This window comes from Stenella coeruleoalba (assembly GCF_951394435.1).
Source record: "Stenella coeruleoalba genome assembly, chromosome: 18".
Lineage (NCBI taxonomy): Eukaryota > Metazoa > Chordata > Mammalia > Artiodactyla > Delphinidae > Stenella > Stenella coeruleoalba.
Genome location: NC_137164.1, coordinates 69,449,031 through 69,472,158, shown reverse-complemented (window position 1 = coordinate 69,472,158; position 23,128 = coordinate 69,449,031). Strand labels below are relative to the sequence as shown.

Here is a 23,128-nt window from a genome sequence, read left to right as displayed (position 1 = left end):
CATTTAGTTATAAGAGTTGAACTTGAGCACAGAACAGCAGGGAATTGTCTGAGGGCGACTTCTCAGTTCCTCCATATGCCTCCAGAGATGCACTAACTTTTTTTTTTTTGCTATTCTGCTTTTGAAGGACCAAGTATGTCTTGATGTTCTCCCTGTATATTTCTCTGGTTGGTACAAACTAACTTTCTGCTTTGGCCAGAAGTAAAAGGTAGGATGATGAAGGGAAGAGGAGTTGAAAGGAGGAATCCTTAGGGCTTTCCTAAACATGAAAGCAAAAATGGAGGCATAGTGCAGACATGTTTTACAGGGAACACTGACGTTTTTGTTTATCTAACCTACTAACACCATCGAAGAAAGTCACCTAACAATTGTTGAGCACTGTTGCCTTTATCGCTGTCCCCTGTCAAAAACTCAGGTTATGACAAGTCTCAGGTTTTCAATACATTTGTATTAAATGAACTAACGGTGAAAAATAGCGTTTTCTGAGAAAGTTAACTGTGGGACTGTAGCTGCCACTGTCGTACAATTTACTTGGTGAAGTTCACTTAACGCCTACTCCTTTCCAGCAGTGCCAACCAAGAATTTGGCTTCTAAACGGTAAAACCAAGAAGGAAAAACAGCTGTTAGTGGCCTTCTTTCTCTTCATGCTCCGCGCCAGGGCATCCTGAAACATGGTTTGCAAACATTCCCCTGGGCTCAGGCCTTCCTCAAACACACAAGCGCATTCACCCCTCCTGGCCCGCTCACCCTTTAAATAACAAGTGTTAGGACACCATTTGGTTCCCTCTGCCAGAGCCCCCCTTCATTTTCTTTTCTGATCTTTAATGTTCTCCAAAAGGAAGGCAGTCCGAAAAACAGTGGAGTGAACTTGAATTGTTTCTCTCTTCCTGTCTGAACTCCTTTCTGTGAAGATGGTCACTGGGCCCATCCGATGTGGCATGTTTCCGTTCTAGAGTGGACAGCACCTAAACAGCCTCGAGTTTCACTTGCTTTGAAAGGAGGTGCCCCCTCCCTTCCTATTTTGTTCTTTTCCGTTTTAAAGCAGTCATTTGCAAACTTGGTGGCGCCCTGCTTTCCCAAAACCACACTCAGCTACTCAGCTTCCGCCCTCCGGAGCCACCGTCAAAGGCGGACGCACGACTGGGGCAGAGCCCCGCTCGCCAGAGCAGCAAGCGGGACGTGGACTGTTTTCTGCTCGCCACGAGCCGGCCACCTCTGCGGCTCGGATCTGCTTCCAGGAGTCGGGCCCCTCGGGGATCTGGCCGGAGCCGGGCTCGGAGTCTGCCTAATGGAGCCCCGAAGAGAGGAGGCACGCAGGCGACGCGTCGCCTTCCTCCACCGTGACCCGCGGCCAGAACTCCCGGGACCGGCCAACCTGCGCTCCACGCCTCGGGGCGTCTGGGGCTCCGCGGCGCAATGCGGCGGAAGCGGCCCGTCCGAGCCGCCGTAGCGCGGGAGGTATCCGTTGCCACAGGGATGACCTCTGACCCCGGAGCGTCTCTGGGGGCTCGGAGGCCGGCGCAGCCGTTGCTATGGAAACCACGTGGCCGGAAGCCGCGGGGTGGGCGAGACGGGGTGCGCGTGCCGCGCCGGTTGTTGACGCGGCGCACCTTGGCGGGCACCGGCCCGGCGACCTCGCGCGCGCCTCAGTGCGTGCCCGGGCTGAAGGGCGAAGGAAGAGTTTGGTTCCAGCCCACAGGTGGCCCCCTCCCCGCGACGCACTGCAGGGTTTAGAGGAAAAGGGACGGGGCGGGAGGAAGGAGCTAGGTAGGTGGCGGATGCGCCCAAGTTCCGGACTGGGAGAGCATGAGTCCAGCCCGCACTAGCTACTGGGAGGCCGAGGAGGGCTCCTGAAATTCTCTGGGCCTCAGTTTCTTCGTGCAGTGCAAGGGCATTGATTAGAATAATCTCAGGTCGGCCCCCGCTCTCATGTTCCAAGCGTCTCGTAACTTTCCACCCGATCTGGATTCTGAATGAACTTTTCCCTCTTCCCTGTACCTCTCCTGGACTGTGTTGAGTATATTTAAGTTGTAGTTTAAACCCGAGGCTATCGGAGATGGAAGGCCACCTGCGGGCTCATGACCGACCTTGCAGAGGTGTGGCAACTCCTTGCCGGTGCAGAGGTAACTCTTCCAAGAGCCGGTTTTGAGTGGTAGGGAAAGCACAGTACACAGCTTTGAGCCCTGGAAGAAGACACGCGTTGTATTTTACTGGTGACACCACCAAGAGCTCTTCATGCATTTTACAGAGTTGTGTGGTTGGTGCTGAAACAGGTGGCATTCTTTTGTATCTGTTGTATTCCCCAGGTGTCTTTTCCTGCAGTCTCAACATTTTTTGGAGAGGACTCGACCTACCTTGGCTTGTTTTTCCTTCTGTTATCTTGGACTGTTGGGAAGAATCACAAGCATTTTCACATCTGAAAACCCACACACACAACTTCACTGTATATTTAGAAGTTGAAAAAGACTATTTTGAGGGTATGATAAGGCAAGCTCACTAGTTTATAAAAGAACAGCTAGATCCAAATTGTGTTTCGGCGGATGGAGTAGGTTAAGGTTACCTGCTCAGATGGCTTTACACTTTTTAAAGACATTTTGTTGGCCTAGTTTCCAAATAGTCTTTTAACCTTTTTTTGTTCCCCTTATGATAAGAATTACCTCCCTGAAGTTTGCTTTTCGAAGAACTGGCCATCAGTTTCTCAAGAAGACTGGGTAGAATATTCACATCTCAAGGCACAGGGAAAGAAAGTAAGTGCCTCCAGGAAGGACTTTTGTTTCCTAAACCCAGAATTTTATAGTATGTGCCAGCATAGGGGAGGTTTTGGGATTGGTATAAAGGATAGATGGGCTTTGAATTGCTTCAGTAGCTGCATTTGTGTTCTTACAAAGACTCAGTTCCCGAGACAGGGATAGTTGTTTTTAATTCTTCAAAGAATTGAGTTGCAACCTTTATGACATCAAAGGGCTGATCACCCATCCAACTACATTATTTTCTGTTTGCATCTTTAGATCTGGGAGGTCTTCAACTAATATGGAAATAAAAAGATTTCTGTGTTCTAGATTTAGAGCTTTTTGTTTTGGAAGGTCTTTCCTTCTGGGTATACATAGTTTCACTTAGGTTAGGGGAGGAGGCCTCAAAAAACGTTCCTTTCAGGCTCTGAATATCAGCTTCCAGTCTGGCCAACTTCTCACAGTAGAGCTACTTAAAAAAAAAGTGTTTTTTGTTTTTTTTTTCAAATATCTTGTCAGGTTTCAGCTGAGACAAACAGTAAATATTCCTGGCAGTACTGGACAACCTGTTGGACTCAAGAGGTGTCCCCAAAGAATGGGCAAAATATCCTACCCTCCCAAGATGCAGAGCCACATCCAAAGGTAGCCAAAGAAAGACTTAGTTCCCCTGAGCGCTGCCAACGATCAGTAGGACACTAGCTGCAAGTGGAGTGCAATCCACACTTCTGTCCGGCCGTATTTTGAGGGCCCTCAGCCTGACGGTTCCCAGGCCAAGTTCTCAAGACCCAAAATGAGACAAACAAGAAGGCAATAGCTGTCCCTGGGAGAGAAAGGATCCACAACCAGTGCATCTTGGAAAGGAAGGAACAGCGTGAGATTTTCCCTTCCTCTCTCAACTGGGCACTACAGACAGAGATGCAGGAGAGCTGACTCTGGTAAGAATTCTCTGGCATCTGCCAGTTTTCTTAGGCTCCAGAGCAAGTGGGATTTAAAGTAGAGTGTAGCTCTGGCATCTACCTGAATTTGGCAAGGTTTTTCACTAATTTTAACTTGAGTTTCCTATTGGCTGATTAAGAGAATAACTGGTAGTGGTTTACTGGTTTCCTGGAGAATCCCTTGGAGTCCCATGAACTCTGAGAGGGGCGCATTTGGGGGCCACCCTTCAAAGGTAGGTCTGTACTGTCACTAATTTGTTTATGGTCTTGTAGTTTCTTCAGAGTGGAAAGGCAATTCAGATAGAGGACGAACAGACTGTGAGGACTGCGATGGCGGATAGCGGGAGTAGTAGAAGTCACTACTTAGTGTCTTCTGTTTTAGGTGCCTCTTGTGTCCTTAATGTTTCATTAGCCATTTGCAGTGAATCTTTCAGTAAAGCTGTTTTGGAATCTTGAAGCCTTTTGGTCAGCTTTACCCTTTAGATAATCATTATGGCAACAGTGTGGAAAATATCTTTGCGTGGAGTGGGATTGAAGGTAAGAAAGGCCACAGAGGAGGTGGTAAGGTCAAAAATAAGGCAGTGACAGTGGCTGGAGAGGAAGTGGAGTCCCTCTATCTCAGTGGCCAGTTTGAATTTGGGAAGGGAAAAGAGGGAGGTGTCTAGGATGTTCTGACCACAGGTATTTGATTTGGACCATTCTTTTTTTTTTTTTTTTTTTTTAATGCGTGGACCGTTCCTTTTGATGCCGCCGAGCCACTGACCATTTGCCAGTAGACCACTCCTGTCTCCTCAAAGCACAGAGCAAAAACCTGACTCTCTCCAGACTGTTTGTATTCGAGGGGCTTTGGCAACTTTTAACAGCAAGTAGAAAACTTTGACAAGTTTCTCCTTCTAGATCATAATTTAAATAGGCAGTTCTAGGAGAATTGCTCTGGGATAAATGGTTTGTTTTCTTGACTCCAAAGCTGAAAGTCCTTAGGGATAAAAAAATGCCTTACGATAAAGATAAGTCCAAGGTTTTTTTGTTTTTTGTTTTAAATGATATACAGTTCTTTGTTGATAGTCGGTGATTTGTGTGCAATACTTTGTTCCATTTGAGGAGTCAAATAGTACAATTAAAAGCCAATTTTTCAGATTATTCAGGTCTGGCAAGAAAAGAGAAGGAAGTGTGAACTTTATTGAAATTACGTATGTAAGTTTGTGCACCTGCTTCTTGGGTAGCAGTGAATGTAGTTGTAATTAAAATGCCTTTTTCCCCCTGTAACATTTTGTTGTCTGCACAATTACAGTGAATCACTGAAGTGTGTGGTAGCTAGCCTCTTCTGTAATGCTGCCTTTTACTTAGATAAAGTGTAGTTTGGGACGGATTGAAATCTCTATTCTTTGCACTTCCTGTGTGGAGCACGTGGCATACTACTGTCGTACTTTAAAAAAGAAGAAATGTGAAAATAAGAAGGCTCAAAGACTAAAATATTGTAGGGTTTCTGTTTTTTTCTTAAACAGCCACTTATTTCAGAGTCTGAAACTCATGTTTTTTGGTTGTGTTTCTGTTGTACCGCAGGTGTTATTGCTTGTAAGCAAAGAAAGGGCTCTGTTTGCTAGGAGACCTGAGTCACTTTCCGAATTAAACACTCAGCAGTTACCATCATTCTGCCGCAACATTTTCTTAATTATTTTTTCTTTTACATTTAAACTTTCTACTCATATGCCAATTAAGTGACATAAAATTCCTCATACATCAGATATATAATAATAGATATAAAATATTGGAAATATGTTTTAATAGAATGGATACTAAATGTTAGAAATATTTTAATGGTACAGTAACAAATTAAAAAATAAATAAATTTGAAAAATATAGAAATTTAGGGGATCATGATTGTTTATTATTTATTTTATCTTTCCTAATTATATTTCCTTTTAAAATCTTGGGAATCATCTTAAAGAACACAGTGCTCAGGTGGTTCTGGTCCATCTGTGGCACACGTGCCTTTTCATGAGAACGTGAACCCCTGATGTGCGCGCTGAAGTTGGGAGTGTGGCCTGATCTGCAGAGCTGTGGAGTCCTGCTTCTCTGTTTTCCCTCACTGAGGATTGCCCCGCTTTGTCCCGCTCTCCTTGTATTTTTACTGTCATACTCGAGATTTTGTCCTTTCACATCTTTCCTTTAGTTGTGTCTTTCGAAAGGTTTGTCATCAATTTAACTGTTCAGGCGAGGCTGGGATTAGTATTCAATTGGCTTTTCAACTTTTACATGTATTACATTAGGGGAAAAAGGCAAAAAATTCTAACAATACAGTTGTCAGACAGTAAATGAGACGCATCTGTCTGAACTAGAGACACCCAAAGCAGCATTTATTTGACTCTTTCTGTGCTTCAGATAACATGTTAAAAAAACTATGATGTGGATCTATTGCTGTAATAGGTTATATAATTAAATAATTTGGGGATATTATTATAATTATTCTACCTTATAGTCCCACTAATGAATGCCTTTAAACTTACTAGATTTTGAAAGACTTATTACTCTTCTACTTGAACAGAAATATCCTGAATTATTCTGAATCCTGTATTAGTATTTATGCTCTAAGTAATAATAAAAAACTAGCTTTATAGGATGCTATCTATGTACTAGATACTTTATCTATATTACCTAATTTAGACCTCAAAAACCATATGTAGGAACTTTTCTTATATTTATCTGAAAAAGAATGACGCCCAGGCGTGAAGAAGTTAAGGAATTTGCCTGATGGCACCCAGCCAGTGGTTGGAACCCAAGCAGTCTTCCTCCAGAGACATCCTCTTAAATTCCTGTATGGCAGCTACCGCCCTAAAGACTGTGTTCAAAGCGTATATGTGAAAGTGGCTGGTGTTGTCTCAGTGTTTCTGTGAATCATTATATCCTGAAACTAAAGGGGAGTGCAACATATTCAGTGTTTGCAACATGTTCAGATATTTAGAATTTGTAATGCTTTTTTATTGAGCATAATTTACATACATTAAAATGCACAGCTCTTAACTGTAGAGTTTGATGTCTTTTGACTATTGTGTGTATCCTTGTGCCAGACACCCCATTTAAGATATAGAATATTCTCATCACCCAGAAACCTCATTCTCAGTTCGATTCAGTTCCCACCCGTGCCTTCTGTGAGAGGCAGCCACCGTTCTGCTCTCTGACTTTACCTTAGCCTGTACTAGAGCCTCAGATCATCAGATCCTGGAGTCCTCATGCCCTTGAGTTTGCTCTTTTCACTCCACACGTCGTTGTTTTTGAGATCCACCTATACCATCGCACGTGAGATGTGTAGACTTCCATGCGGTAACTTCTGTTTTCTTTTGTAAACTAGAAACTCCTAATTGAACACACCCACTTTTAGTTAACATCCAAAAGTTGCCCGAAACTACAAACGGTTCGCAAGCCTACCTGGCCCAGTTACAGAGATGCTGGCTGAGGACGGAGGCTCCTGGGTCAGAGATAAAGGACTGTATCACTCAGGGCACAACAGGCGCCCCGTTCTTGTTTCCCTTGTCCTAACATCTCCCAGGGGCAGTGCTGAGTAGCCGAGGTGGATGCCTGCACACAGTGGATTTGTGTCACAGCTGAGGACCTCTGAGTTTAGGAAATCCCCCTTCTTTTTTAAGGAATGTCTTTCAAAACTGCCCAGCCTTTGCCCAGCAGGGAGCCATGGTCTTTATTATCCTGGGGTGGGGGGAATCGCCCTCTAACCTGGAAGCACTATCTTTAGAGTGCAAGGCTGTCTGCAATGCAGATATCCTTGTGAAGATAGTCTGAGTCAAAAGCTCTTAGGAGACAGAGCAGAAATCCCATGCATAAGTTGTTCTTTAAATCTGTTTCTGCACAGCAACCTTTTCTTCCCTTTCTGGTTTCTTCAGGACTGTCATTCTTGTTGTTCCAAAGATGCACTTAACATAGAGAAAAATTTATTTGGAAATTATCTAGAAAATGATCCTGAGGTTTTGAGAAGACAGACAATATACAATCTATACAATAAACCTATTAGTATTTATTAAATAACTATTTGTGGTAAGTTCCATGTTAGTTACTGGGAGAGATTTAAAACATTCCATAAGGATTTGGTCTCTGGCCCCAAAGTACTTAAGTTCAGTGTACAGAGAACACCAGTAATGAGAGAGTCTTGAACGATGTACGGCCACGGGGTGTCTGTAGGAGACCCATCAAAGATGAGCCGGGAAGAAAGGGAAATCTTGTCGAGAAGTGTGACCTGAGCTGACTTTTGCAAGCGTGTTTCATTTGGCAGGAGAGATAAGTATATTCTTGAAAACGGGAGCAATGTGAGTGAAAGTCAAGGGCTGAAAGGTTCATGGTTGGGGATTTGGGGAATGTTAATGGAATCTTATGTTGGGGTATTAGAGGAATCATAATTTGGAGTCCAAAAGCCTGGCAGAGGAGTGAGACTGGATGTGGTAGAAATTAGTGAACTAGAGAATGTTTCTGGAGTGGGAAGACGGAACAACTTTGTTTGTAGCACCTAAGGTACTTGGGACAGCAGTTAATTTCCCAGTAAGATGATGTTTTCTAGTGAAACATCACTGGCCTGAAAATGTCACAGGCTCTTTGGCTACAGGGAAATTTCCAGCAATTTGAACCACAATTTCTTACACGGGAATCCTGATAAACTGCTCTGGCGCTAGCAGCAGATCTATGTTTGAGTAACCCTTGATGACCGCTGCTTAGTGGAGAGATGCATTAAGGAACAATTTGCTAAAAGCACAACTTTTGGAAATGGATTTTGATTTTCTGCTCCTTTCTGTTATAAAATTTGAATTGTGTTTTAGAGGGTCAGTATCTATTTCTCGGTTATCTTAACGCTTAAGAATGCCACACAATTTATAAAATAATACTTTAAGGAATATCACTTGTTAAAACAAGAGCACTAATTCAATCCTCAGTGGCCATTTAAACTTTACAAATACATAACTAGTAATGCTTTATAAGCAGCAGTTTCAGTTTTTTTGATTTAGAACTGGGATCCTTGTTAGAGATCCTAGTTTATAAGTTTATAAAATGCACATTTGTAGGGTCACAAGCATAATTCATACAAGTAAGGGAAGGGATTCATTTTAGGTGATGATAACAGTTGTAGACACCCTGTGCTGGGAGCAAATTAGCAGCATAAACCTGAATTCTGTCATTTCAGTGGGTAGTGAGTGAGTGATTTAACAATTTTTTTTTTGGGTGCCAATTAGTGTAAACGCAATAGCTGCACAATGCAAAAGGTCTGAATGCTACAGAGTTAAGTAAAGGGTCTGCATGTTGTTGCATTAACATAGTTTTGAATAAAAAATTAAAATGTGCATCTAAAGATGCCACAGTCCAAGTTGCGTCCTACGGATTGCCACAGCTATACATACACTTGCTTACTCAGTGTTCTGGTGCCCGCTAATATTTGTGAGAACCTTCAGAAAAGGAAATTAGGGTCATTCAACTCGCTCAGTGCATCATAATCTTACTCTCTTATTTTTATTACTCAAAGCAGGAGGAGTTACCTCTGTGAATCTTGGTAACAGTTTTTTGCCTAACTATGCTTTCGCTTTCTCTGTTACAATTTTAACATAAGACGGATCCTTGACCCTTTCTTTCTTGTATTCTTTTAAATTTATAATTGGTAGAAATACTTTTAAATATTATTGTATATATATATATTTTTCGTGATGTCTGATCTTATTTATTTGTTACTCTTAGAATATCTCATTTTTGACTGGACTCAGAAGTAGAAGCTCTCAGAGAGGACAGCCTCCGTCTCTTGGCAATCTGTTCCTGGCGTTTTTCTTTGTCCTCCTTCATTCTCTTGGCCAAAAGTTTAGCATATTCTGCAGCCTCTTCTTTATTTTTCTTAGTACGCTGTTTCTTCAGAGCAATACGCCAACGTTTGCGTTGCAGAACACGTGGAATAACAAGACGTTGAATCTTGGGTGCTTTGGTCCTAGGTTTCTTACGTTCTTTGTTTAGGGGCTTTCTCACAACATACTGGCAGACATCATCTTCTTTAGAGAGACTGAAAACTTTGTGGATTCTGCTATCTCTTTTGGGCCCCAGGCGACGAGGCACAGTAATATTCGTGAGTCCAGGAATATACTTCTCCCCTTTTTTTACGATGACCAGATTGAGAATGCTCAGATTGGCCTCCACAATGCAACCCTGTACAGATTTGCACTTTCTTTCTCCAGTCCTCCTTGGTCTGTAACAGGAATGCCCCTTACTCAGTAGCAGGCGGACTCATCCATGGGTCAAGACACCCTGCTTCATGGGGAAACGCTGTTTGTCACTTCCACCACTGATTTGGACCACATAACCCTTCCATTCTTCACCCTGAGCGTCGGCAGCAACTTCTGTGGCCACACGCTTCTCATAAAAGGTACGAATGAAGGTTTCTTCTTCGTTCATGCCAACATACACCTCCCATTTCATTACACAGAAACTTCACTCATTTTCCAGTTACTTGAACTGAAAAACACCCTAGGGTCCTTGTGTGTAGGTTATCACCAGCACAATTTTCTATACCAAAAATAATGAAATCATAGTAAATTAGAATAAGGAAAGCTCCCACAAATACATTCTTACTTTAAAGGTCATGGCCCAGCCCTGCTGCAGCCTCACGGGCCGTAATGAGCACCAACAAATGGTACGGTTCAGTGTGTCTGTGATGGTGTCTACTTCTGAGACCACCACTTGTGCATTGCATCTCTTGGAACAGTGCTGCACCTACCTGACCACATCAACCAATGTTAAGTGTAACTAGCACCATCCTTGTTAGAGGTCAGCTCAAACATGAAGAAACAAAGGCCTTTAGTGTGGCAGGTTCATGAGTTAGAAATAACCCTAGGTACACATAATGATTCTACTGTTGTCTCTCTGGTCACAGCAGGGGCCTAGATACAGTCCAAGGAAGGAAGTCTCTTCCTCTGTGTTAAGCACTGAGCCCCACGGGGTCTATCAGGGAAACCTTTCTGCTGTGTCAGTTCCTTTTATCAAGTGATGTAAAACTTGGGAACTAGTCTCAATATATGCCATTAGATTAAAAAAAAGAAGTAAAATTAGGTGCTGAGATCTGCAGCGTAGGATGGAATGGCTGAACAGTAAGGTATGTCTACTTCCTATATCAGGCTTATTAGTCAGGCACCTTGGCGTTGGACATTATGGATTGGTACAGTCTAACTAGCACTTTAAACTTCTCTCAAATAAGTAGGCCATTTAGGTAACTTAGAAGTTAGTTTTGTTACCTCCAAATATATGGTATCTTAGTCTTTCTAGGGGGAGTAGAGGGGATTTGGAAGGTTAGATAAAGGTGGAAGAGTTGCTGGGGATGGTCGGTCCTGGAGCTAAGGAAGCAATATTGATAGAGATGGACGGAATAAACTCATCCACCCTCCTTCCCCTTTTCTCTCCCATTTCGTTTTCCCTTTGCCACTGCCAGTTAGGTCAGGAGATTCTGATTGTTGGACCAAATGAGGGACGGATTTGGGCTGGAGTATTCCAAATAGAATGAAGAGTCCATAGCGGTCCTTAGATAGCATTTCATGGCAAATGGGGTACATTTTTTTTTTAACATCTTTATTGGAGTATAATTGCTTTACAATGGTAGGTTAGTTTCCGCTTTATTTAATTTATTTATTTATTAAAAAATTTTTTTTTTGCGGTATGCAGGCCTCTCACTGTTGCGGACTCTAGAGCGCCAGCTCAGTACTTTTGGTGCTCGGGCTTAGTTGCCCCGTGGCATGTGGGATCTTCCCGGACCAGGGCTTGAACCAGTGTCCCCTGCATTGGCAGGTGGATTCTTAACCACTGTGCCACCAAGGAAGTCCCTGGGTATACTTATTTAATGAATAATGCCTACTTTTACTGTAGTTTAGCCTATAAGTGCTTAAAAAAATTAATACCCTCATAAAACTTATAAGCACTTTAAGGAAATTAATACCATTTTGAAAATAAAACACTATTTATAGATATAGGGAATGAGCAATTTTTATGTATTTATCTCTGATTAAAATATTGCTCTGACTCTTCTTACCTATGTTTATCTATGTTCAAAGCATGGGCATTTCATTAATATACTGACAATATGATACTATATTTACATATAATTTGTTTGCTTAGCTGTAATGTTAATGCCATGAAGCTCAGAATTCACTGTGTATACATTTTACTTTTATTGATATTTAAATTTACTCTGGTTCACCTCTTAAATATCTCATGCAAAACCTAACATTCCTTGATATGAATGTCATCTAAAGTTGTAAGAGAACAGCCCCTCCTGTTATATCTTACTGTGTGCTTTGTTAAAAAAAATAAATCACCCTATTCTCCAGTAAAGTCCTGTCACTGTAAATGTGCAGAGGCTTTCCTACAGCAGGTGGGCATTCTCAGGGCCAGTCATACGTGGAAAGGTTCAGTCAGACATGAACTTGAACCCTGAAAGTGGGAGTTAACTGTATAGGAAAAGAAACTTCATGCTCTCCGTAATACTTCTCTTGGGTTTGGATATTAGGTTGCTAGATGTCATTAGGCATTTTTGGCAGGTTGGATGCTGAGTAGGGAGGCATCCATGTACTGAACTCCAAGCTGAAAACAGGTAAACTGTATGCTAGATTATCCAGTTCCATGATATTCTGTGTTGATTTCCTTTGTGTGATATCCAAATATTTAATTACCTTACATTTAAGTATTGCAGCCCTGCCTTGGCTGTGCACTAGAGAATTAAGAGAAGGGCCGTTCACCTTTACTTGCACCAGAGTATTAAACTCAGAGCAGTGCCAATATTCCCTGTCTTGTAGCCGTCATCAGTGAGATACCCAAAGGGGAGATGCAGCTCAGGAGACATGACTAAGGCTCTAAAAGGCCTGGCTTGAAAACTTTGGAAGATCTCGGTTTTATTATCTTAAGGGATATAATAAATTTTTCCTTCAAAGCTAAATTTCTTGTTTTCTGATATCAAAAAATGTTTTATTTTTAATTACATTGCCAGGGAAGAGTGCAGTTATGAGCTGGTTTTTACTTCACCTTCATAACTTGTTCATTTGGACCCCCAAATTTTAAGAACAGGTGGAATTGTTAACAGCATGTTAGCATGCTGGCGTTCTTTTGCCTTAATCTATATGCACATTTAACACCCAGAAACATATAGTAAATTTTTGCCCATTGAATTCTCTGTGCATGTGTGTGTGTGTGCATATGCATATGTGTGTATATATCTCCACATTATGTAGGTGTACATGTGATATACAGATGAATCAAACATAGGCAATCTCTTTGCTATTTCCTTATTCTGTGGTGTGAAACATACTTCCAGATGCCTCGTGGGTTTGCTGAATGAGTGCGTTCAGAATAAGTTTGATTTACTTGAAAATAATATTTTTCTTAATGTCCTTAATTTAGATATCTCCAATCTAAACTGGGGAGTAGAGCTCTGAGTACAAATAACCACTTTAATAGAGGTTTTTGATGATATTATTATAGTGTTAAAAAATGAAACATTTAAAAATCTGGATTTTGGTTTGCCTGGGTATTTCCCTTTAATAGGAAGCATAGAAAAACCTCAGATTTTTATATCCTCCTCCATATTATAGAAGGACCTTCTGGTACAAGTCCAAGTCAGATGATTTTATCTTCTTTTGGCTTGTGCTGGCCAAGGTGTCCCCAGCCCTATTGATTGAGATGGCTAGTTCTGTGACCCCTGTCTAAAGACCACTCAGTGCCTCTGTGTTCTTACTGTCTTTCTTTGACAACTACTGTTAGATAGGTGTATATTTTGAAACTAATTTTAGTTGCTGTTATGTATTTTTTTTACTGACAAGGACGGCAGTGTGTGTGCGAACTTTGGAGTTAGATAAAGATTGGAAGTGTAGCTGTAATTTCTCTGTACCTCAGAGTTGTTTTTGTTTGTTGGCTTATTTTGTTTTTGGTAGTAGAGGGAGAATTCTTCCCTTGTGTGTTTGTAGTGACTAAAGGAGAATATATAAATAAAGCACCTAACAAAATACCTACCACATGGACATTGATTTATCAGTTCCTTCCACCCCATTTCCTTTTCAGAAACAATTTTAGTTTCTTTCCTACATTTTCCAGTGGGTGACCTATGCTAAAATTATTATTTTTTGTTAATTAATATAATATTTTAAAGTTTTACCTATAGTTAATACTATAGGATACGTAAATGAATTCTTAAAAAGTGTCCAAGTAAAGGTTGAACGAAGACAGATTCAGAGGCCCAGTAGGATCTGTGTTCTCGCGGAGCCTCCTTTTGTACACTATGGGCCTAACCAGGTCTTTACTCACAAGCCTTCAGGGCCTCAAGGAGCCTGGAACATTTTGTGTTTTGCCCAGAGTGGGACTGGCTGCAAACAGACAGTTTTGGAGTTCATATATTTTTCTTGAGCTAAAGCACATTGTCAAATATCTGTGATAGAATATTTCAGTATCTGCCTTTCCTGTGTATCTTACAGAGTTGAGTCTTAGTCATCTGTATATACCAAAATGAGTATTTTAAAATATTTTATATGCTTTTCTAATATGTATAGTTTATTTTTTTATTATCTTCCTTAATTGCTTATACCTAACAATAATTACCTCAAAAATTTTGAGTTAAAGTTTATGGGTCGTTCCCATTCTCTGAGGCTTTTTACCTTAGTTATAAATTAATGAAACATATGTTAAAGCAACCTTTCCTATCATTGTTCTGCTAAGAGTCACTGCCCAACTTTTTTTTTTTTTTAACTTCTTTGGATTTAAGAATCTCATGTGTAGTTTTGAGCTCTTTCTTTTGCTCCTGAGCTTTCATTTCATTTCACTACCCATCCCCCCACCATTGTGTATTTAAGTCTTACTTTTGCTACTGGACATGCTGCTTATACCCTGAAAACTATAAATAGCTTATCCTGCCAATTTTGTATTATCTGTGAAAATTGTAGCCCCTTTCTTTGTTCCTACCTGAATACTTTAGGCTCTGTCGTTCATTTATTTTCTTTAGGAGTAAAAATAACCTAATATTTAAAGTCTAGCTTGAATTTGCCTCTTTCAGGGGCCTTGTAGGAAATGCTCTGGTTGTAAGTGAGAATCCCGTCTTGGTTGGGAGAGAGGTTGGACCCCATGAGCACACTTCCCACTTCAGGACTCAGGTGACAGGGTCTGTTTCTAAGACCTGGAGCCACTGGGCTTGTGATGGCTACTTATTACTTGGGAGTGACAACAAAAAACAGACTTCTCTTTTTCTTAGGAATACCACTGGACAACACAAAATTTCAACGTGCTGGGAAAATATAGTTTAGAGAACCTAGCAAGTGAAAATGACCTGATTCAAAATGTCCATCAACTACTAATTATTTAACTGGTTTCCCATTGAATATTTAATATGATACCAGGAGCAGTGAAGTTTCACTAAAAGTTACTTTGTGCTTCCTTTAGTATTTACTTACTTTATTTATTTAGAATTATATAGTAATGGGAGTTCTTTCCAGAAGAGGCTGTGCAGGAGGAAAATACATCTTTAAGAGCACTGTAGACTGTAGGCAGTTGTAGCTACTCCTCAGAAGAGAGGCCTGGGCCACATACATACATGCTGGCATCATCAGTGTGTGGCCGGTAACTGAAAACTTAGGACAGAGGAGAGAGAGAGGGAAAGGAGAAGACAACCTGGAACAGGGTGCTTACAGACTCCACTGCTGCATAAAATAAGAAGCCAGCCAGGCATTCCTATTGACAGCAGAACCAGCTGACTTATTGCTTAGAATTTGCAAATCAATGTGAAAAATGGACTCTAGATACTACAGCTTCTGAATTAATAGTTTTTTTCTTTTCCGTAGGGTTTGAACTCAATAAAGAAAGAAGATTCATTAGGGCACACTGTTCCTTTGGTTACAATTTTTTTGTTTTATGTGTATAGTTTTTAATCTGCTGTTGATATTTTTAAGGAGCAAGATTGAAAAAAGAAGGCAGAGGACTTTTATTTTATTTTATTTTTTGCGGTATGCGGGCCTCTCACTGCTGTGGCCTCTCCCGTTGTGGAGCACAGGCTCCGGACGCGCAGGCTCAGCGGCCATGGCTCACGGCCCCAGCCGCTCCGCGGCATGTGGGATCTTCCCGGACCGGGGCACGAACCTGTGTCCCCTGCATCGGCAGGCGGACTCTCAACCACTGCACCACCAGGGAAGCCCAGAGGGCTTTTATTGATACTTTATCTGCTGAGTTGAGGTTGGGTTTTCTTAAACTAAGAAGTGGTTATCTTGTATGGAAAGGAATTCAGGTGAATATTTTTCATTACTGGAATTTGGAGGACACAGTCTTAAAATAGAAACTACAGTTTATACTTCCAAATGTAGCTTCCCATATAAACAGTCTTATCTGAAGGTCGGGTCTTCAATTTTCTTCATTTAGAAGGTAGATTTTATTTGATAGATTTAACTTGATTTTTTAAAATTGATAAAACGTTGCTTAGTCTTCTACATCATTATCATTAAAGAATTATAATTCGTGTCAAAGAGCTGACTTTCCAGTCATTAGTATACTCCAAAGTCTTATCCCTTTAGCTAAAACATTTTATTATCTGTATTGCACTGTCTGCCGGCTCTGATTTGATCACAGCTGTGATTGGTACCCTGTGCTGGAATTAGGGATACGGAACACAGTTTCCTCCTGGCTCCTGCCGGAGCATCTGCCCCTAGATTGATCCTGGGTCTAGCGGTGAAGATTAACCAAAACCACATGTGGATGTGGATTTCATTTGGGCGGTGTGACTGTGGTAGCAGAGGTATTATTTTTTATCAGAGTGAGTGACCTTTCCTAGCATTCTCTGCATTTCCAGTTCTGCTGGGTATGGTCAGCTGAAATGACTGGCCAGTAGTTATGATATATTTATTTAGTCCAAGTCTTCCTTTAACTACAGCTCTGGTACATTGTTCTGCCTGTCTAAACTCTCGTGTGTGGAAGTTTAGTTTTCTGCAATAGAATTCAGCAAATGTCTGTTAATTGACATTCTCTCATATCTCAAGTGTTCTTTATACTGTGGGATCAGCATGTTTCACTAGCTAGCTGGCTATTTTTATGCAATTGTTTCAAGTTATTGGGAATTTAAACTGCATAAACTACCAATAGGTCTGTGTTACTTTAGAAGATTTCACTTTAGCCCTTCATTTAAAAAACCTCTAGAAGGTTTTGCATAACAAAATCCCTTTCAGTAAATGTTTAGGGAGGTGAAAGAGTCTGACACACCTACTTGTTGATATACCTAAAGTCTGACCTACATCTTTAAAATTTTACTTTGATATTTATTCTCCTTCAATAAAATACATAAGGTATGGATTTTGCACTGATAAGAAAATACTTCTGCCTGCATTACCCCTCCTTCACAACTGGACATAATCTCTTAAATGAACTATCGTGCACTTAAACTTCAAACATACTTACTTTATTTTTGTATTACAGCCATTTGTGTCTATTAAATTGTAAATTCCAGTAAGATCTGAGACTCCAGTGAGATCAGTAACTCATTATCTAATGTTCAGTACCTAGAGGAGTGTCGTGCGGATAGTAGATCCTCAGAAGATACTTAATAATTGACTTGATTGAATTATTCATTTTTAATATCTCTTCAATGTGTAATCTAGAGAAGATAGGATACTGTAAGGAGGAGGTGTAAATAATTGTAGCACCCTCTTTGTGTTTGGAAACTACACCCAGGAAACAATATTACTGAAGCAGTTTATTGCGAATTTGCACATCCAAAGAAACTTCAGGTCTAATCTCGTACTATGTTGTAGCATGGGTCATGCTGCAGTCAGACTTAGATTGTCAGGGTTGGAAGGGTCCTGATATGTCACCTGTCTCAACCTTCCATCCAGTGCTTGAGTTCCTTCTGTAGCAGGGGGGTCAACCTTGACCACCTATTTGAACGACTTGAGGAGCTTCAAAAACCCAGTGTTCAAGTTTCGCCTCAGTCCAGTTTTATAAGCATCTCCATGGATGGGACCTGGGCATCAGTCTTTCTAAAAACCCCTTAGGTCAGGGGTCCCCAGGCCCCAGGGAACCGGGCCGCACAGCAGGAGGTGAGTGGTGGGCAAGCGGGATGAGAGATCCAAGCTCCATCTGCCGCTCCCCATTGCTCGCATCACCGCCTGAGCTGTCTCCTCCCGTCCCCCCCACCCCGCCCCAGTCCATGGGAAAATTGTCTTCCCCAAAACTGGTCCCCGGTGCCAAAAAGGTTGAGGACCGCTGCCTTAGGTGATTCCAGCGTGCAGCAGTCAAGGTTCAGAGCCATATAAATCTCTACCAAATGTTTTCCCAGTCTGATTGAACTCCTCTGGAGATGAGCACCTCACTACCAAACTTATTCTTATGTTTATTCCATTTATTCAAATAGTGACTTAATTATGAGTGTTTAAATTATATGCTAGTTAAATTACATAACATAAATCAAGCTTCCCAATTTAATACTCAACTATTGATAACACTGAAGAGGGAGTGACATTTGAATTATCTTCTTTGAAGTAGTACTGCAGCACTTTTGAATGACTTCCAAAAGGCTGATCATAAAAATCACTTCAGTCATTTTCAAATTTTACTTTAGCAGTAATCAAGTTACTTGGTGTGACTCAGATGAACATTCTCCTCTGTCTTGGAGTATCATGATCATTTCAATTTCTTGTACCTGGGGAAACAGAGAAGAAATGGACAGATTATTTTTGTATTTACCTGCCCATAGCCGTTAGGTAGACCCTTTTGGAAATGTACTAGCTTCTTAGGAGAGTAATATGCCATCTAGGAAACTTCAAATATACTGAAAGGGGAATGGCAAGGGTTTGGTTTTGTAAAGCTCTTTGATTTTAGAGAAGAATTTTTAGAGAAAGCTGTATGTGACCACACATAGATACATACACACCTGCATTCTTGCTTAGGAACTTATCTATCCTGAGACCACTTACCTGTATATCAACTCATTTGAGTGCTTTTGCATTTCCTTTAATCCTTTAGAAGGATCTAGGTACTAAAAGTCAGTATACAGCATCATTATTAAATACTCAACTAGTTGTGAGCCAGACAAACCTGGATTTGAGTCTCATCCCCATCTCTCCTCACTGTTCGGCCTAGGGCAAAAATTATTATTTAATCTCAGTTTATTTGTAAAATAGAGATAATGACACATAGCTGGTAGGGACGTTGTGAGGATTAGTATTAATAATGCATATAAAATCTCATAATAGCCCCTGGGTTATAGGAAGTGCTCATTAACTTAAATTTTTTTATACCACTTATTGAGGAATGACTGATATGTAAAAGAACCGTACATATTTAATGTATACAACTGATCAGTTTGTATACAGTTGTATACAACTGTACATGTTTAATGTATACGTATTTAATGGTGTTATCACCACCATCAAGGCCCCAGACATATCCATTACTTCCCAAAGCTTCCTCTCATCCCTATTATTATTATCATTATTGTTATTGGTAGGAACACCTAACATAAAATCTATCCTCTTAGAAAATTTTAAGTATATAATAGAGTATTGCTAGCTATAGGCGTATGCTGTATAGTAGGTCTCCAGAGCTTATTTATATTGCATAACTGGAACTTTGTGCACTTTGACATTTCCACCTCTCCTCAGTCCCTGGCCATTACCATTCTATTCTCTGCTTCTATGGGTTTGACTTTTTAAGATTCCACATATAAGTATGACCATACAGTATTTATCTTTCTTTGTCTGGCTTATTTCATTTAGCCTAATGTCTTCCAGGTCCATGCATGTTGTCACAAATGGCAGGATTTCCTGCTGTTTAAAGGCTGAATGATATTCCATTGTATATATTTTCTTTATCAATTCATCCATTGTTGGACATTTAGATTGTTTCCGTATCTTGGCTATTGTGAATAATGCTGCAGTAAACATGGGAGTACAGATATTTCTTCGAAATATTGATTTTAATTCCTTTGGATAAATACCCAGAAGTAGGATTGTTGGATCATACGGTAGTTCTATTTTTAATTCGTTGAGGAACCTCCATACTGTTTTCCATAATGGTCATATCAATTTACATCCCCACCAACTGTGTTACTGGGGTTGGGTTCCCTTTTCTGCATATTCTCACCAACATTCGTTATCTTTTGTTTTTTTATAATTGCCATCCTAACAGGTGTGAGGTGGTATTTCATTGTGATTTTGATTTGCATTTTGATGGTTAGTGAGGTTGAGCACCTTTTCATATACCTGTTGGCCTTTTGTATATCATCAGGATTACTGGGCAGATTACAATAGTTGTAAAATAAGATCTTTTAAGACAGTAGCAGGACAAAATTCTGAGGTTAGTTCTGTAAAGAACATCATCTTTTCTCTCCTTTATAAAAAAAAGAAAAAGCTACCCTCAGACATAGTCTTGGATTTTGCCTTCACCAAACTGACTTTCCTGTTGAGAGCCCTAATACTCATAGCACATGGGTGAGGATGGGTCTCTTTAAGGCCATACATGTAGCCTAGGAGATGGTTGAGGTCCTTAAGTTTCCTCTGGGTTACCAGGAAAGCTAGTCTTTAAGATGGCACTCTTTGATCATCTGAGGCCCTCCTAGCATCAATTTATTGCTAGTCTTCTTGTCTGCTATGTGTAGAGTTGTCAAATAAAATAAAGGACACCTATTTAAATGTGAATTTCAGATAAATAAATAAGTAAATAAATATCTTAAGTATGCCTCAAATTGGGACAGATTTAAACTAAGAAAAAAAATCATTATTTATCTGAAATTCAAATGTAACTGGGCATCCTGTAGGTTTCTTATTTTTATTTTTTTCCCTAAATTGAGCAGTCCTACCTATATGCTATGTAAGAATATTTTGGATTAGATGATAGGCAGGTTTTATCCTGGAGTAAAATGGTAGTATTTCCAAATGAAGTGGAGGGAAATACTGCTTATATAAGTGAAAATCTAGATTATAGCATTAAGATGGCTTCATTTGTTGAAATATTATAATTGTTACAGGTTGAGACTAATAAGTAAAATTAGACAATGATGATGCAGATAGAAGAATGTCTGTTTCTCTAATCCCAAGAATTTAAATTAATTCTGAACCTAAGTTTCTTCCAACTTGATACTTACAGCATATCAAAGAACATGTGTGATACGGGCTTCCCTGGTGGTCCAGTGGTTAAGACTCCACAGTTCCATTGCAGGGGGCACGGGTTCAACCCCTGTTTGGGGAAGTCCCGCATGCTGCGAGGTGAGGCCAAAAAAAAAAGAGCATGTGTGATAGTATAAGTGTATCCTATTTTAATAAAGTCTGAAGTTACAAAGGGTTAAAGTATGATTATTCATGCCTCTGAATAATTCCTTACTCAAGTGCATTTAAAGCATGTTATGTACAAACATTTTATTTACATATATTTTAATGTAGCATTTCCTGTTCACTCCAGAACATATTGAATTGTCCCTTCTGTCAACTTTTAAAGCACTTACTTTGATATTCATTCATTCATTCATTCTTTTTAACATTACTAAGCATCTTCTGAAATGTGCCAAGAATTGTGTTTGGTGCTGGGGATACAAAAATAAGACAGAATGGCTGCCCACGTGGCGCTCACAGTATAGCTCTGGAAGGAGAGGGGTAACATTGATATTATAATGCAGTGTGACAAATGTTATAACAATGAACAAATTGCTTCTAGATCCACGAAAAGTAGCTTGGTGGAGCTTCACCAAATAGTTTGCGTTGAAACTGGGTTTTCAAGGATGAATAAGTTTGCTGGAGAAGAGACTTAAGGCCATTTTAGGGAGAGAGAGAGAGAGAATGGAAAATCACTCCAGTACCCCAGCCTATGAAAGAAGCTGGCAGAACTGGCTGGCTGTAAGAAGATGCAGGGAGGGGGCGCTCTGGAAGCAGTAGACGCCGTGGAGCTGGCGATTAGGTTTAAGGACAGGCAAGGTGAGCCCATGAAGAGTGTTTTATATCCGGTTATAAGTTTTGATTTTATTGTCTGGTCAGCGGGGAATTACCCAAAGTTTTAAGTCAGTGAGACCGAACTGTTTGTGTCTCAGGAATATACCTGAAATATAGAAAGACAGGTGGCCGGTTGTCGTTGCAATAGTTGATGGGTGATAACGTGATCACATGGGAATAGAGTAGTTGTAGCAGGAGCTGAAAGATCTTGGGCGGGAAACATTACTAAGAATTACTAGGATTTGAACAGTTTTTCTGGCTGGTTTTGTTTTTTGTTTTTGTGTTTTTGGTATAGGGGCAGAAGTTTTGAGTATAAAAGATAGGGTTAAGTCGCGCGCGCACATGCGCGCGCGCGTTTGTGTGTGTGTGTGTGTGTGTGTGTGTGTGTGTGATCTCCGCAAGGCCTTAAGGTCATTAGAGGCAGGGCCCCTCTCCTAACACTTCTGTTTGGTACCCACAACACATCAAACAATGCTCAAAAATTTCTTGTTACATTTGAACAAGAAACACAAAATGTATAAGATGGGGCATATTTGTATATCTGTACTTTCTTATTATTTTGATAAATCTATTGGGTATTACAGGAATAACCCTGGATGCATAGTGGAAAATTCATTCTTCACCCGCTTTCGTTAAATAAAATAATCCAGTATCTGATAACATAACGATCTCATTAAAATTGCTCTTTGTATTTAATAATGTCTTTGTCTTGTAATTTTTTACCATTTACTTTAAATGTAATTGTCTCTAATCCTTTTAAGTTTTGATGTGTCTGTAGAATTGCTCATTTTACAGTTAAAGAATTCTGCTACGGAAGTCTGCGACAGACCAAATCAGGAACTTTGAATTTATAGTTGTAGTTTTGTGCCTCAAAGCTTAAGACATAAATCCTGAGACCAAGAAGCAGCAAGCAGTGATGCTAATAGAAAGGCTTCCGTGTTCCAAGAAGTGTATTACTTTATATACAGAACAATAATGTACTATTTAAATATTATTACATGTGAATTCTTTATTTTTCTGGGTAATTTTTTTTACTTTGCTGACATCTAATGCTATTTGATTGTAAGTGTAGGTTCACATGGATGCATTAAGGGAAACACACCAGTTGAGGAGGTGTTGAGCAAGGTTCTCAGACACCCAGACTCTAAGGTGGCAAAGCTTAACCTCGAACAGGTAAAGAGCCACCTGGCCACAGAGTAGGGAGACAGTGTGACCTTGTGACATCCTGTGTGATAACGTCTGCGGCAAGGTACTGTGTCACCATGACTCAGCATACTCACACATTGGTTCCGCAGCACAGGGAGTACACAGAAGAGCAGAGCTGGCCTGTCAGATGGCGGTTAGTTTGAGACACTGCACCTGCATTCTCAACAGTGCATCTCTCACGTCCCTGCGTCTCTGACGACAGCATGAGAAAGCAGAATGCATCTGGGCAGTTTCTGTTCCAGCTTCTGCGGAGGGGAGGGCGTGCAGCAGGGTACATGCTGTGCTCCTTTCTCTGTGC

At 40.5% G+C, this 23,128-nt stretch overlaps 1 long non-coding RNA gene and 1 pseudogene across 2 annotated transcripts in view; one reads left to right on the top strand and one right to left on the bottom strand.

Annotated features, from left to right (window-relative positions):
- Nucleotides 1–223: 223 nt before the first annotated feature.
- Nucleotides 224–23,128, top strand: part of LOC307176450 — a 145,802-nt gene continuing 122,897 nt past the window's right edge. The window contains exons 1-2 of the long non-coding RNA XR_013824763.1: nucleotides 224–2,747; nucleotides 3,249–3,664. This is a non-coding gene — a long non-coding RNA (uncharacterized lncRNA). The remainder of the gene's footprint in view (nucleotides 2,748–3,248; nucleotides 3,665–23,128) is intronic.
- On the bottom strand, nucleotides 3,658–11,777 carry LOC307176449 (small ribosomal subunit protein eS6-like; annotated as a pseudogene). Its single transcript has one exon. The product of its transcript is annotated as a small ribosomal subunit protein eS6-like (transcript).